The sequence below is a fragment of the Lycorma delicatula genome, chromosome 3 (assembly GCF_047948215.1).
Source record: "Lycorma delicatula isolate Av1 chromosome 3, ASM4794821v1, whole genome shotgun sequence".
NCBI lineage: Eukaryota > Metazoa > Arthropoda > Insecta > Hemiptera > Fulgoridae > Lycorma > Lycorma delicatula.
The window spans coordinates 73393347-73409715 of record NC_134457.1 but is presented as its reverse complement, the minus strand read 5'-3'; the positions used below and the strand labels follow the sequence as shown (position 1 = coordinate 73409715).

General features: G+C 30.5%; 1 long non-coding RNA gene across 1 annotated transcript in view; it reads left to right on the top strand.

Moving 5' to 3' along the window:
* LOC142320914 (uncharacterized) overlaps positions 1 to 16369 on the top strand; it is a 63491-nt gene that overhangs the window by 30114 nt on the left and 17008 nt on the right. The window contains exon 2 of the long non-coding RNA XR_012755509.1: positions 15714 to 15906. This is a non-coding gene — a long non-coding RNA (uncharacterized LOC142320914). The remainder of the gene's footprint in view (positions 1 to 15713; positions 15907 to 16369) is intronic.

Sequence of the window (16369 nt, the reverse complement as noted above, 5' to 3'; positions counted from 1 at the left end):
TTTTTCGAAAAAAACCCCATTTCCACCCCCATGGTTCGATTTTGGCCGTGAATGAACTCGACCGAGATTTTGGGACAAGTTATTTTTAAGAAACAATTTGAAAATGATTGGTGCAAAATTACGGCAGTTATCGTGTCTACAAGAAAGTGAAATGTATATATATATATATATATATAAACATAAATGTATATATAAACTTTTGAGCTGACAGTGGTTTTAGTGTGTAGGGGATGTGAAACGTGAAGATATGTCAAAATTTTCTGGAAGTCGAATCATGGTACCCATTACAATAGGTAGCTTTCTTATGAAATCTACCTAACACTGATGTTCAGTTTGTATTTTGTTCTCAGTTTTGTTGATAAAAAGTTTTTGCTTTTTTTACGAAAGAATTGTACAATGATAAATGTAGATTTTTAATTATACCTAGTGTTTATGTAACCTAAAATAATAATTTACCCTTTTCTAGGTTTGGGTTTTGAGTGTTTTCACAATATTTTTTAAAATTCTTTGAATGGTTGATTGAGAAATACCATATTTTTTACTTACATCATAATCAATAAATCATTTTGGATACAGTTTTGTTATTAATTCGAATTTTCCTTTCATTTTTTTTTGTTCACTTCAAATTTAAGTTTAAGACTAATAATTTTCAGGTGATATATGAGGTTCTCTATAAAAAATCATTGAGACACCTCAGAGGAAAACAGAGAAGGTTCATGAGAACCTTAAAGTTTCTTTTTCATGAAAGAAACTGTAAGGAAATTTGTTTTTGAATAAAATCAAGAAGAGACAGGAAAAAAGCTCACTGTAAAAACTCCAAGAAATTAAAGAAAAACAAGCTCTAAAACTTATGAACACAGAAAACTCCTGGTAAATATATTATAAAAAGATATTTAGTATTAAACAAAACTTAAACCAAAGATACTAAAGGAAACAGAAAATGGGAGAACCATAACATTGTGGGTGGAATGGGATTAAGTGTGGTAGAGTGGAGAGTTCCCATTTCAGAAATCACACGTTACTTTTGGATATTCATTATTTAAAAATCTAAAAATTCTGTAAAAGTAAAATGTGATTGAATATACATAACTTATGAATGGGCTGATGAGAGCCAAGAATGAGCCAACAGAGCGGCAACAAATGGTTTCTAATTAGAATTAAAATATGAGAGCAAATATGATAACAGTCCATGTTAAGTAACATTCTCACCGGAATAAGTTCTGGCTGCTAAGTCCTCCCTTCCCGTGGCTTTACATGGCATACAAGAGAACGTGTTCGAGAAACCTTTTGTCCCAAACAACAGAAGAGACCAAGTCATCCTAACTTTGCTGAGGATTGGACACTGAAAGCCAACCCATGCCCATATATTTGGCTCTCCTCAGCAGAACTGTGAGCCGTACAATTTAAAATGGTCCATAAAGCACTTACTTATGGTTTGCCCAATGTTCAAGTCTATTCAATAAAAATTAAATTTGGGTACAGATGTGAAGTGTTTACTAAACCAGAAGGAATACATAAAAAGGCTGTTGCAGTTTCTCTCTTATAGTGGAACGAAGAAATTAGTTTAGTGGTTTTGCTTATGTGAGATCCCTTAAGGAATACTGTATGCACAGTATAAATAGACTAGTGATGATGTTCCAGTATTTATCACTCATTTATTACTCTTTTAGTTTGTGTTTATTGTTTGCTATTTATTGTTTCTTGTATTTGGTATTTATTCTTTAATTATTTATGATAATGAAGTTATAATTAAGTTGCTAATGACAGTAATTGTTGATGCAACTGTTATAAACAATGGAAAAATAATTATCAGGATTTGCTTCCTTGTACGAAGTAAAGGAAGTATTGTGATCGTGAAAAATTTTGGTTTCCAGATTTCAGCAGAAATATCCATTTTGATCATCCTGAACCCATTTTGACTAGTTTACGTCTGTATGTACGTACGTATCAATTATACGAGATACACACGTATGTGTGTATCTCGTGTCAAAAACAATTAGCTGTAGGAGGCTGAAATTTTGGATTTAGGACTGCTGTAACATCTAGTTGTGCACCTCTCCTTTTGATTGCAATCAACTGGACCAAAGTGTCCAAAAATTGAAAGTGTGGATTTTGGAGTTTTTATTAACTGCAGTAATAAGCTCTCGTTGAGAGCTTTTCAACGATATATCATACTTATTTTCTTTAGTACGATATGGTACTTATTTTCATTGCTTCAGAGTTATAGCAAAATAATATCTTAATTAATGAAATGTTTGGGTCTTAGGGAAAGGCACATCGGTTCAAATCAGACTTTATCTCCTTTATATTTATTTTTCTTTTTTTTAATTTAAGTATATTGATTTATTAATAATTATTTACCTCTCATTGTAAAAAAAAATTTACAATTAATAATTCAACAAAAAAAAGTATGAAAAAATCAGAAGTTTTTAATGAAATAAAATTTTATGTACTTTTCATTTAAAAAAAAATGTGTAAATGTAATTTAATAGTCATCCAAGGAAGTCATGTGTTTTCCATATCAGATTTATTAATAAAATATTTTTTAAAAAATCATTGTGTCTTTTATAATATAAATAATAAATCTTTTTATTCCATGATAGATTATACTATAATTATAACATACTTACAAAAAGTAAATTAGTCTATTTAATTATATTATTAGGGCAGTTTAAATAAATAATGAACAGTGCCACTAATGGGTGGTGTAATGCTGTAACGCAGTGTTTTCCCTACAGAAAAACGTGTATCAATTGTAGCTTTACACTATTAGCCAATTTCTTTCCTATGAATATGTTGAATGAGAAATATGTAAAATAAAGCAGTACTACTCAGAATTGTTTTCTATTGAGAGTAATGATGTTCATTACATAGCCACACATTGTAAACAGAGTAATGGTATCATACATACTGATAGATATGCAACAATGGTTTGACTTTGAGAAGAAGCCAACAGGAATTTACTTCATTCTAACTCTCCTGGCATGGGATGTTTTCATTGTTCTTGGAAATTTTGGGATTTCTTGAGAATGATCATCTACAGTGATTAAGATTATGGTATCTAACATACACACAATAAACAATAAATTCTTTAATTTATTTCATTTTTAAATATATGAAAAAATCTTGTGTATAAAAGCACTTAAATTATATTATTATCATTATTTTCCTAAGATTTAACATCCTTCTGATGATCATCACTTTGCTGTAAGTAAATCTGTTGTGAGGCTCACTTATCACACTCTCTTTGTAGCATTTCCATAGGAATTAACTTCTAGCAAGATTCAATGTTTTTACAGATGAATTATGTACTAGTTCATTGGATAGTTGACTTTCTGAACACACCCAGCAAAAGAAAATGCATGCTAAAACTCAGGTAATCTGACTGGCCTCCTGATGTTAGGTAATCTGGGTGGCCACATGATATCAGGAATAACATAACTAAAAGAAATTCTGCAAACTTATGTAGTTCATAATATCATCTGACAAATTACTCTTTGTTTACTGGATGATTTCAGGAACTAAAAAGAGCATCTAACATGAGAACTTAATAAATTGTAGTGATCTTTCTCTGTCATATAAGTTTATTAAAACTAAGGAAGAGATTTTGCACCACACAATTTCAGAAATGTAAAGCGGTCTCTCATGAATTGCTGTGGCTTTATGAGAGACTATAAACAGAGGATTTTCCTATAAACTTTTTTGCTAAATGAAAATGAGGTTTATCACTTACACATTTTTCTATCTGCTCTTTTTGTCCATTATTAAACTGTATAATCATGTGATAAAACTTTACATCTTTGTAGTCTTACTCATGTATGGTGCATTAGTGTACTTTGAATTTTGTTGGGATGGAATTGTGCAGGTCCTGTAAAATCTACCAAATGCATAGATTTCAGGTAGATTTTCAGGATTCTATCAGCCTGAATGATATAATTGTCATGGTGTGAACTCTATTCAATGACCTCTGTATGTGCTGTATTTACATTACTAACCCTTGCTAATGTTATTTTTTTTATAGTTAACTTAAAAATTTTGAGCAAAAATCTTAATAGGAAGGGTATGTAGAAACAGGACAGTTATGATGAATACTGAAATGTCTTCAAAATCAACGCTGAATAATCCGAGATCTCACCATTTTTGTAAAATGATTTCACAGCAAAAGCACAATGCACTCCAGTTCATTATTCTGTTGCAACTACAACATTGTATATACTATTAAATAGCATAATTGTACTGTTCAAGAATGCTGGAATATAGCAGATGCATTTTCATTAAGTACTTAGAAAAATGGAATTAACTGTTAGAAGTTTAATATTTATAAGACAAAACATGATTGAGATAAACATTTATTCCTGTATATAATTACTCCTCCCCTTGTTTATTCAAATTAAAAGATTTTACAATGGTTTTGCAATTTTGACATCCAATTCACCTTGCAAAGTTGCCTTTAAGTTTCCTCTATTTAATAATTAGTCCTAAGAAATAAAGTCCTAAGAATAATTAGTCCTTCTTTATCGATTTATTTCAAAATAAAATCACTAAATTCTTTTAAATATGTGACCATTTTACCCAATAAACAAGGAAATTTTTACGAAACATGGAAAAAATAGATAAATCCAGTCAGAAAAAAAACGTTTTTCGGCTTTCCTATTTGGGGGTTTAAATAAGTTCAAACACATCATAAGTTTCTACTACCTAAGGGCATTAAATTATGTAAAAAATTTTGCTCCCTTGACCATTTTAATAAAAATTAAATGACATCAATGTCCCATATACAGAACATGTATTGGCAAACTTCATTTAAATCGGTCTAACAGTCCAATTTTGAAATATCAAGCAAAAAACAGACCAACACACATACATACATATGTACATACACCTTCCGAATTTTTCATTGCTGAAATTGTGTTTTTTTTGTTAGAAGGGATCATGATCTGTAAAAACTCCAAATATGCAAAAAATGACCCAAAAAAAAATTTGACAAATTTGACATGCTAATCGGGTCAGATTATTTTAGAGGAAATACCTTAGGGATAATAGTAGTATAATGTATACCTGTGTAATAAAAATTAAAAGACATAATAGTAAAAATTATAAAATCAATTTGTTTAATAAAAAAATGTTGTATATTTCATCTTTAAAAAAAATAATTACTTTTATAAACTGGAGAAAAGAGTATTTTGGTATATAGATCAGTGCTGGAGGTCAACTTAAATTTTTATATTAAAATTGATTGTGAATATTAGCTAATTTCAGACTTAGTACTGTCAATATTATTTTTAAATATCATATAATAAATCGTAGAAGAAATAGCACACTCATTTCATAACTAAAATGGTAATTTAAAATAGAAACACATTATTCATGAAACAGAGGCAATTAATTACACAGAATACGATTCAGTCTTCCCTTTCACCAACAGTTCTTTTTATATTTTAGTATTAGAAGCGCGCAAATTCACACACACACACACACACACACACACACACACACACACACACACACACACACACACACACACACACACAGAGAGAGAGAGAGAGAGAGAGAGAGAGAGAGAGAGAGAGAGAGAGAGAGAGAGAGAGAGAGAGAGAGAGAGAGAGAGAGAGAGAGAGAGAGAGAGAGAACATGTATACACAGAAAAGTCTACTTCAACTCACAAATATTACAAATCTAAATTTAGTATATCTGAAAACTTCGGGAAAATAACTTTTAAAGCGACAAAAATAAAAATTGACATCTTTATAAATATTTATTAGTATAACAAAACTATCTTTTGATGCATGAAATAACTTTACTCCACATCATCAAATTTTTTTTTGAGAGAAAATTAAAATCTTAAATGCAAATTTCATCAAAATATGCCCCTTATTAAAGTTTCCATTTAGTGAAAGAAACCCTATGAAAGATAGAAGTTGTTTTCTGAGCCCTTTCAAAAAATTGCCATCAATTCGATAATTATAACGTAGCATACTACAGTAAGATTGTTAGAATATTGATGTATCATTATATATTTCTACTTTGACATTGATTTAATGAGATTTTCTCCTCCTCACTTTTTGTAAAGGTCAGTTATTAAATGGCATCATAAAAGGAGGAGATTCTCAGTTTGATCTATGTTTTTACTTTCCTATCTTTATTTGCAGTTTGATGTATGTTTTTTCATAGCTCTAGAACTATGATGCGAGAAGGAATGTGTAGTATTCATTCAGAAATAGTGTCAGGTTCTTTTTTCATTTCTTACAATTTCATGTCAGGGACTCCAAAAACAAAAAAAAGTGGTGGTGGGGTTAAGGTTCGTATATGTATGTGTGTTGGCATGTTTGAAGCTTAATAACTTTTGACTGGATATACCGATTTTAAGGAAATTTTGTACAGAGACTCTCGTGTATATGAAGCAATTTGTTTGGTAAAATTTTGGGGTCAATATCTTCAGGGAGTGGGAGAGGGTTTGGAATCAATTTTCTCAAAATTTTGCAAAAATAACCCCCACTTTATAATAAGCTCAGCACATGCATGCATGCGTATCTTCCCATTAAAAAAAATTGCCCCAAAATTCCCCCCTTTCACAAAAAAAATTGATAAAACTATCTTTCTATTTATTGCATATTTTTTAACAGAATTTTTTTTAATGTAACGATAGTTGTAGTATAAGCCACCCAAATAAAATACTTTGTGGGCAATATTGGGGGTGGGGGAAGCCGATCAAAGTTTAAAAATATTGATATTTTGAAATTTAAAAACTTTTTTGGTTTGTTTATACTTGAATTGATAATTCTACAATAAAACTTCATCATAAATTGTTCCACCCCAAATAAATCTTAGGCAACTTTCTCCATATATAATTATTTTTGCACTACATAAGAATAAATAACATATGCCAAGAAACTATTACAACTTTGTTGTCATTCTTTAAGTTCAAACTCTATTCTCCATTAAATAAAAAAAGTTTGTTAGTTGGATGAAGTTCTCCTGGTGATGATCCTGCAGTAAGTCTTATAAGAAAAGTGAAATATTTTTAAATGAAAAAGTTACATGTTCAAGTAGACAGTTTGAAAAATTATTCTTTCTTTTCTGTTTAAAACTAGTGACCATTTATAAAGTCTTAATTTTCAATGTTTATGCATTTATAAATAATTTAATCTTTATGGGTCTTTTCAGATATACTCTTTACAAACTCATATCTTTTTGTATTATGACATGGCACTTCTTTAATTTAATTTTCTTTAAATTACTGTGAAGAAGGGAAAACTGTTGTGTGGAAAGTTAAACTTAGCGTTAAGAAAAGAAATTAGTCAGATATTTTGCTTCGAGTGTGATGCTGTATGGAGCTGAAACATGGATGATGAAAAAGGCAGACAGAAAACGAATCAAAGCTTTTGAGATGTGGGTGTGGCGCAGAATGATAAATGTCAGATAGCAAGAACATATAACAAATGAAGAAGTACTGTGGACAATCGGAGTGAACAGGAAAATGCTAATTGTGATTCAGTTTAGGAAAAAGAACTGGTAGAACACTGTATGAGAAGAAGGTTAGTGAAGATTAGTGGATGCGATAGAAGGCTTGGTGAATGAAAGGAAAGGAAGAGCAAGAAAGAAATTCCAAATGATGGGTGGGATTATAGAAAAGGGAAAATATGAAGATACAAGGAGGTTAGAAAAGGATAGAACAAGGAGGAGAGCAGCAGCCATGACAGGACCTGCCCTAATGGCAGCCCAGAACACAATGAATGAATGAAAATTACTGTACGGTCAGTTAATGTATTAGCAGTAAAATAGGGAAAAGGAAATATTTATTTTATAATACTGGGCATAGCAATTAAAAATTTACATTGTTTATTGGGAATTTATGAAAAGTAGACGACTCATAAACAGAACATAATGGGTAACAGAACAAATGGGTAAGTAGAATATTATCTGCAGTGCTGTTGTACTTGAAAAAGGAATCAGGTGCTCAGCTAAGCTATAAATTACAAGAATGTTTACCGCTTACGTGACATTGATGAAATTGTAGATAATATGCAAATTAGTCATGATTCTGTTTATGAAATTCCACAGTAAACGTAACTTTAATGAAATTTGTGCAAGGGGGTCACAAATCATTCATAATTTGTATAAACCAACGCTTTGCGATATCTAAAAAAAAACATTGGGATCCTTTTTTTAACGATGATGATTCTTTAGTTAAAATCATCGATGATGACTAAAAATGGGTTTACATTACCGAGCAAAAGGTAAAAGATAGAGTATGGAATGGAGAGTCCCATAATCGCTTACAAAAAGTTCAAAACCCAGCTATCAGCAGGAAGACTGATGCTTACAGTTTTTGGAACTAAAACGTTCAGTATTACATAATCATCATTACAACAATAAACAGTGTTTGTTTCAGTGAGACCCGTATTAACAGTTTAACTATTGTATTTCAAAGCAAACGCTACTTTCAAAATGAGTTGTGTTGTTGGATAACAATTCCATCAGTATTCTGCTGTCTAAACTACTTAGAAGCTACGCAAAAATAATTGAGATATTAGGTCATCTTACGTACGATCCTGATTTCGCCCCTTCAGACTTATCTGGTCCATAGATAAAATAATATGGCTGTTGATTCGCCTCGCATCATGAGCTAAAGGTTTGCATGCGTGGCTTGCTCTTTAGGAAAAAAAAATTTTCTAAGGTATAAAAAATCCCGCAACAGTGGAGTGAAATACATGTATTTCATTCCTTTTTGGGAAGTCGTGTAAAATTAATACATTATACAGATCACGTCATAAATGGGTTGGTGTGCTACACCCTGATAAAGAAAAGAACTGTGCCAGTATTTGTCTCAGTGGATCAAGGAAACCATTGTAAAAGCATTGGAAACTTTGATTAGAGCATAATCACAAATTTCATAATTAATTATAAATGAAACAAAAAATTGTTATATATATATATATATATATATATATACATAAAATAGTCCATCACTCATATATAAATATATATATTTAAATAAATTTAAAAAATTTGAAAAACTGATTTTCCTATTACTACTAATAAACAAACTAGTCACTCGCACAATCTTTTATTATTATCCTATATTACAGAGCAATGCTTGTTAAGAATATTTTTATTTTTGGTAGTCTTTTAAATTTTAATATATATCTCTTGTTACCCATCGGAACAAAATATATTTTTATTTATTATTATTATTTGCATAAATTAAAAATAAAAACAAAACTAGAAAGTTTTAAATAAAATATAATTTCGATTATAGAGAACGCGATAAATAATAAAATATTTTCACTTCTTTCTTAAATTTTAATGTTTTATGATATTTTTAACTAGCTCTGAATGTGCGAAGCGGTATCAGAACTATTTAAAATCTACTCTGTTCTTTGAAGATTTTTCAAAAAATCATTTTAAACTTTTTATATTTTTACTTGATCTTAGAATAACATCATAAAATTTAATTTTTAGCATACGTAGTGTACGTGCATCTAAAAAGATACAGGTTGTTAAGAAACATGAATTAACTTCACACCTCAAATATAATTATATGATTATTTATAACATGCAGAGAAAATTAGAATAGTTATATTCTTGCATAGAGATCGATAAATAATAATTATTGTATTTGTGAATCGTTTCTTTTCTTTTTTTTAAACGTATAGCTGCAAGATAAATAGCCGTTTTAAGACAACTTAAATTAATAGAAAGGAAGAGGCGTGGCTTTAAAAAGAAAGAAGTAACAAATTTTCCTTTCACTATAATCTGTATAAATGAAAAATTTATGAACAAATTTTTGCATCTTTTTTATTTTTATTTTCCTACAATTCAGTTTTCTACAGTTCTATTCTGAAATTAATTTTAATACAAAAAAATTACACTTCACATAAATATATTAACGATTAATGAAAATATCTTTTAAATGATCAAATTATTTGCACGCATTTTTATTAACATATAACAAACATGCAAGCGTGTGTACAAAAAGTTTCGCTCTACAGGTATTTGTGTGTTAGTACTCTCTGTAGGCTGCAGATTGATTATTCAAAAAGACAAAATATTGTCACGCCAAAATAATCTGTACTGATACTATTTGAAAGTGAAATGCAATGGGTAATACAATTTTCATGCTTGCTTTTACATTAGCTAATAATGGACTGATTTCGTTGCAGGGCTGTTTTATTGTAAACCACACCCATATCTTTCTTTATACAAGGTGATTCAAAGAAACGGGAAATTTTGAAACTTGTGTTGGTAGCCGTGGGCGATTGGTACCACTTGATAAGTGGCGCCAGCCTCTCTAACCTAACCTGCCATTTAGTTGTCATAGATCCTTGGAGTGGTGCGCAACGTGCATTTGCTATCAAAGCGTTTTACAAAAGCAATGACAGTGTGGAGGGAGCGCGTAGAGAATTACGCCGTCATTTTAATCTGGGACGTCACGACCGTGTTCCATCAGCGCGTGCAATTAAAACATGGATATCTAATTTTGAGGAAACCGGTTCGGCAATGAAAAAGAAACCTCCACGCCGTGAGCGAACCGTCCGTACACCACAGAATGTTCAAGCTTTACAAGTTGCTGTCACACGAAGTCCACATCGTTCAATCCGTCGTCTCTCAGCATCTTTACAATCGCATAGTTCAAGCGTTCGAAGAACGTTAGTGAAGGACTTGCAATTCCATCCGTACAAGTTGCAGATCGTCCAGGAACTGAAACCGAATGATGCAGTTGTGCGAACACAATTCTGTAATGAAATGCTTCAGAAGATAAACGATAACGAAGAGTTTATTCACGAACTGTGGATGTCAGACGAAGCGCATTTCCACCTCAGTGGATTTGTTAACGAGCAAAATTTCAGATACCAGGCACAAGAAAATCCTAGCAGCTACACCAGCGTCCGTTGCACAGCCAGAAAGTGACCGTGTGGTGTGCTATGTCATCTTACAGTGTTATAGGCCCTTATTTTTTTGAGGATGACAACGGTCTTGAGATTACAGTGACGTCGGCTCGTTACGTAGCCGTGCTTGAAACCTTTGTTGTGGAACAACAAAAGTGATTTCCACCGATTCTTAACACAGCCTGGTTTCAACAAGACGGAGCAACGTCACATACTGCACGAATATCGATGGCAGCTGTACGCCGATCGTTTGGACAACGTGTCATTTCACGAAACGGTGACATTAGATGGCCTCCCAGATCGCCTGATCTCTCAGCTTGCGATTACTTTTTGCGGGGTCACCTTAAAAGCAGTGTTCCACAGTAGAACTGCTACAACGGAAGAACTGAAGGCAAAGATCCGAGAAGCGATTGCGGAAATTCCAGTTGAGATGTTACGCCAAACCGTGAACAATTTAACGAAGAGACTTCGTGAGTGTTTACGTAGAAGAGGAGGTCACCTGCAAGATGTCATCTTTAAAAAATAAACTAAAATGTATGTATCCTAAAATGGCAACATTTGTACAATTACATGAAATAAAATTCATTTTCTAAAAAAAATGTTTCATTAATCTTGTTTAATTTTTAAAATATCCCGTTTCTTTGAATCATTCTATATAAATGAACTCACAGGTATAAATAAAAAAAAATATTTTTGGGCAGCTACTTTTATTATTTTTATTCTGATTTATAATTGGTTTTAAACAACCTGGAATTTATATGATCTCTTTTACAAAAATTAATGATATAAATAAAAATAAATACCCGGTTGTGTGTCTAGGTGTGTGCGCCTGTACGTGAGCGTTCACAAGTAAAACTGGCTACACTGATTATTTTAATAACAATCGTCTTTTTAATAAAAATAAAATAACTTTCTTACAAAATATATTTTTTTAACTTGATATTTCATCTTTTTTTAACTTTCTTAAATAGCACCACAAATATCTAATAACTTTAGTGGTCAAGTCACCGTGTAGGCAATACAGAATATCTTTAAAATTATATTGATTCTATTGTCTTTGTTACTATAATTTTATTATTATTTATAACTTTAATAATTTTCTTTTATGGAAGGAAGAAATAAAATATGTTTTTTATTCCTTTCTACATTTTAATCTGAATTTTATAAAGGTAAAACACTTATTTCTTATGTATTACGTAAACTAATAAAAATAATTTTTTCATCTATTTATCTCACAAAATGTTACACAGTTACAAACGACTGATCTTATGACTAAATATCATTAGTTAAACGATGTTAGCGACCGAAGCGAGCATAAATTATTTTGATATAAATACGATTCGTCAGTACACGTAATCGTATATAAGTTTGTATATCAACATAACCCTTTTATTGTTTCAGAGGATGAGATGAAATGGCACTTTTGTAGCGTGTGTGAAAATGCTATGCCTGACCGGGATTGAAACGCGAAACCCCCGGATGAAAGGCCGAGATGCTAACACATATCAACATAACCTTTTTTTTACGTTTAGCCTCCGGGAATCACCGTCAGATATTTCTTCAGAGGTTGAATAAGGATGATTATGTATGAGTGTAAGTGAAGTGTAGTCTTGAACAGTCTCAGGTCGACCATTTCTGAGATGTGTGGTTAATTGAAAGCCAACCACCAAAGAACAATGGTATCCGCTATCTAGTGTATTCAAATCCATATAAAAGCCTTTACTAGGTTTGAACGTTGGAACTCTCGACTTCGAAATCAGCTGATTTGCGAAGACGCATTCACCACTAGATCAACCCGGTGGGTTATACATCAACATAACCTAACCAAACAGAACCTACGCTCACCTCACTTGCTAACCTTGTCTAAATTAACGTTAAATATACAAACGACAAATTTCGGTATATAATGCAAATTATATACAACCTAATAATATGATTCGTGAAAAAAAGGTGAAAAATTTTGATTGTAAAATTCCAAAAAAGAATCGATTACAAGAAGGATATCAATTTCAACTAAGATGTCAATTTCAACTAGAACAAGACGGAGTTAAAAAAATGTAAATTAGATAGAGGATCGATTAGTTTTTTTTTGTATATTTTGGGGCGTACAACGAAGATACGTTATTAGCTTCTGGACGCAGAACTTTTAAAATAAACAAACAAGGTCAACGTCACCAACGCTAAGTATAACGAAGTTATAAAATAAATAACAGTAATGTAGAAATAAAAAAAATTAACAGTCAAAACGCACAAAAATGCGGAAAAAATAGAAAAAACTAAAAAAAAGTTATAAAATACTAAAAAAAAAATAAAATTGATTATTAAATGTTTGAATCCAGATGTACTGCCTTAAGAAATAGCAACACATTCGATAACATCGTCACTTTGTTCTCTAAAATATTTCGGATGTTAGCCCCTAATTTAAATTTCCGACGCAATGCCGCGTAACAGACACCGCCTACAAGGATCTGGTGTACCGTTAGTTGGCAGTCTCAGAGAACAAACGGTTGGATCGGTCTGGGTCATGAAATGTCCACGAGTAAGTCTAGTGTGTCCTATTTGCAAACGGCAAATAATAACCTTCTCTCGACGGTTATTTCTGCATGAAGAGCTCCACAGTGAGATATTATTCTTATACGAAGTTTATTGTTAATGGTAGTATTCCATTCGCTTTGATACTCATCAAGAACCACTCTCTTCAGAAAACAGACAAGATCGTCTGAAATAACGAGAATTGTGAAAGAAGGCTACAAACAAGCCTCTTTTGCTGCACGATCAGCGCGCTCATTGCTTGAAATTCTAAAATGGCTGGGATCCAGCAGCAGCTCACAGTTGTGTTACGTCGAGTCATTTCAGAAATAATAGACTGTATCTCGCAGACAATAGGATGTCTGGAGTTCACGTCAGGCCAATTGCCTGCAAGGCATGCATGGATTGTGAGCAGACAAGTACGTGTCGCAATGTTGGGCTAAGTAATGTTGGATTAATCCATCGGGTTGGTCTAGAGGTGAACGCATCTTCGCAAATCAGCTGATTTCGAAGTCGAGAGTTCTAAGGTTCAAATCCTAGTAAACAGATTTGAATACTAGATAGTGAATACCGGTGTTATTTGGTGGTTGGGTTTTAATTAACCACATATTTCAGAAATGGTCGATTTGAGACTGTACAAGACTACACTTCATTTACAGTCATACATATCATCCTCATTCATCCTCTGAAATAATACCTGACGGTGGATCCAAAGGCTAAACAGAAAAAAGGAAAAAAGTAATGTTAGATCGAATGAAAGGATATATTTGAAAGTAGAAGAATAATAAAATAAAGCGAGAACAGGACTTGAGAAAGGAAGCAGAGGAATTAAAACATAGATAAAAATTTGGAAAGAAAAGAATTGGAGTATAAAAAAGACAAAGAAGTGGAAGAAGAAGAGGTAAAGGACGAGAGAAGATAAAGAAAACTATCGAACCACAAAGAGAGATGAAAAAGGAGGAGAAGTACAGTAAAGAAGAAGAAGGAAGGGTTACAGCAACAATATAAGAGATAATTTTTGTTACGATTATTTTACGAGCAATTTCTGTATCTAAGTTTATATTTCCTAATGTTTGGTTAAGAAATTTATTTTACCGACTCTGGTTTTATAAAATATGATATTGAAGTTAGTCGAACTTTAATGTCATTTTTTAATTTTTAGACAACTACAATTTTATTTTAAAACGAAAACAAAGGCCAGATAAGTCTTAGCATATCGTACCAGTTTAGTAGGAATTTTTATTTTACGCTTAACAATTTACTTTTTTGTATGAAATTATTTAATTTATATGTCATTACTGATTAGATAAATTTATGGCACCATTTTATAACCTTAGTCGAGGAAAGAACACACCAAAATTACTTCATCTACACGTAACTACTAATTACGATTAAATATAATAGTGATACGGATTAATATAGTGACCTTATATTTTGAAAGTAAATAATACGTTTTTTTTTTAACATTTGACTAATGGTAGATGAAATAGTGTTTTCAATTTTTTTTCAGTTGAATCTTTACGCAATTTTAGTACATATAAAATTGGTTATACAATATATCTCATGGTGTATTTAATTACACAAACTTAAAAATTATAATAATACTATATCTTACTTCACAAACTTTTTTTTTTCATTACATAATCACTACGTTCATTATATATATATATATATGCAATTTATACCTGTCTACAAAATTTAATGTAATAGAAAATCATTATGAATAATGATACATTTATAATTAAAAAAACTTCTACTTACACATTTATCTTATGTAAATTGCAATTTTTGTTTCATCATACTTATACATAATATAAGCACCATGAGAAAATTCTGTGTATGTAATTTATTCATAATTTCAACTATAAACTACTAATCTTTGTAATTAAAAAATTTCAAAATTAAAATGATATTTCTAATGTTATATAGATTTATTAGTTTTTATGATAATAGCAACAAAAAGATCATGGTATTATAAATAAAATGAAAGAAAGAACGAATGAGTGAAAGTTCTTCTAGATTTTTATTGCATAATACGTATAAAACGTGGCAATACTTATTTTCTTTATATTTATGTAATTTTGAAAAGATATATACATATGAAGATATAATTAAATAAATATATTTATATAAAATGAGGGGATTTTAGTTTATCAATTTTATAAATGGAATGAAAAATATAGAAATTATAAATAACAGATAAATTACAATAATAATAATTTAAAAAAATATATGTACTTGATTGAAATATATAATGTCATAAAATGTAAACACTTTATTATTCATTTATTATAGGAAAAGAAAAAAGAAAAAGCGGATTTGTTGTTACCTCCAAAACTTTCTCTACTTCATGGCCAACACTTTTAAAGTTTAAGAAGAAACAACAAATATGTTTTTGTTTTTTAAACTAACAACAGTTTTATAAAAATTTGCATATGAATTAAGTGAAAAATAAACAAAAACTATTTTCTTTCTAAATTTATTTCCTGTAAGTATGTGTCACGGACTTAAATTATTATGTTAACAATATTTTCATTCTACTTAAGCTATTATTTGCTAAAATGACATGAAAAAATTATCTTGCTAATTGTTTTTTTTTCGTCCGGCATATTAACCTAATTTAAAGTATAACAAAAAAAAAAAAAAAAAAAAAAAAAAACAAAGAGCTGCTTAATAACAAATTTTTTTATCCTAAATTTTAAGAATTTCCTTGTAGTTTGTTTTCATCTAAAAACATTAAGTTGATGCACTTAAACTAATTGTTCTTAATTAAAGTATTATTACATTTTGAAGTTTATTAAAATTGCTATTTGAAAGTTTAAAACTTAATTTATATTGCTGAATGAATTTATAATTGCTAGAATTAAACTTTTTTATTATTTATTGGCTTTTTTGTAATATTTTTAACTGGTCTTTCTCCAGCACTTGAGTTGTTTTTATATCAAAATTTA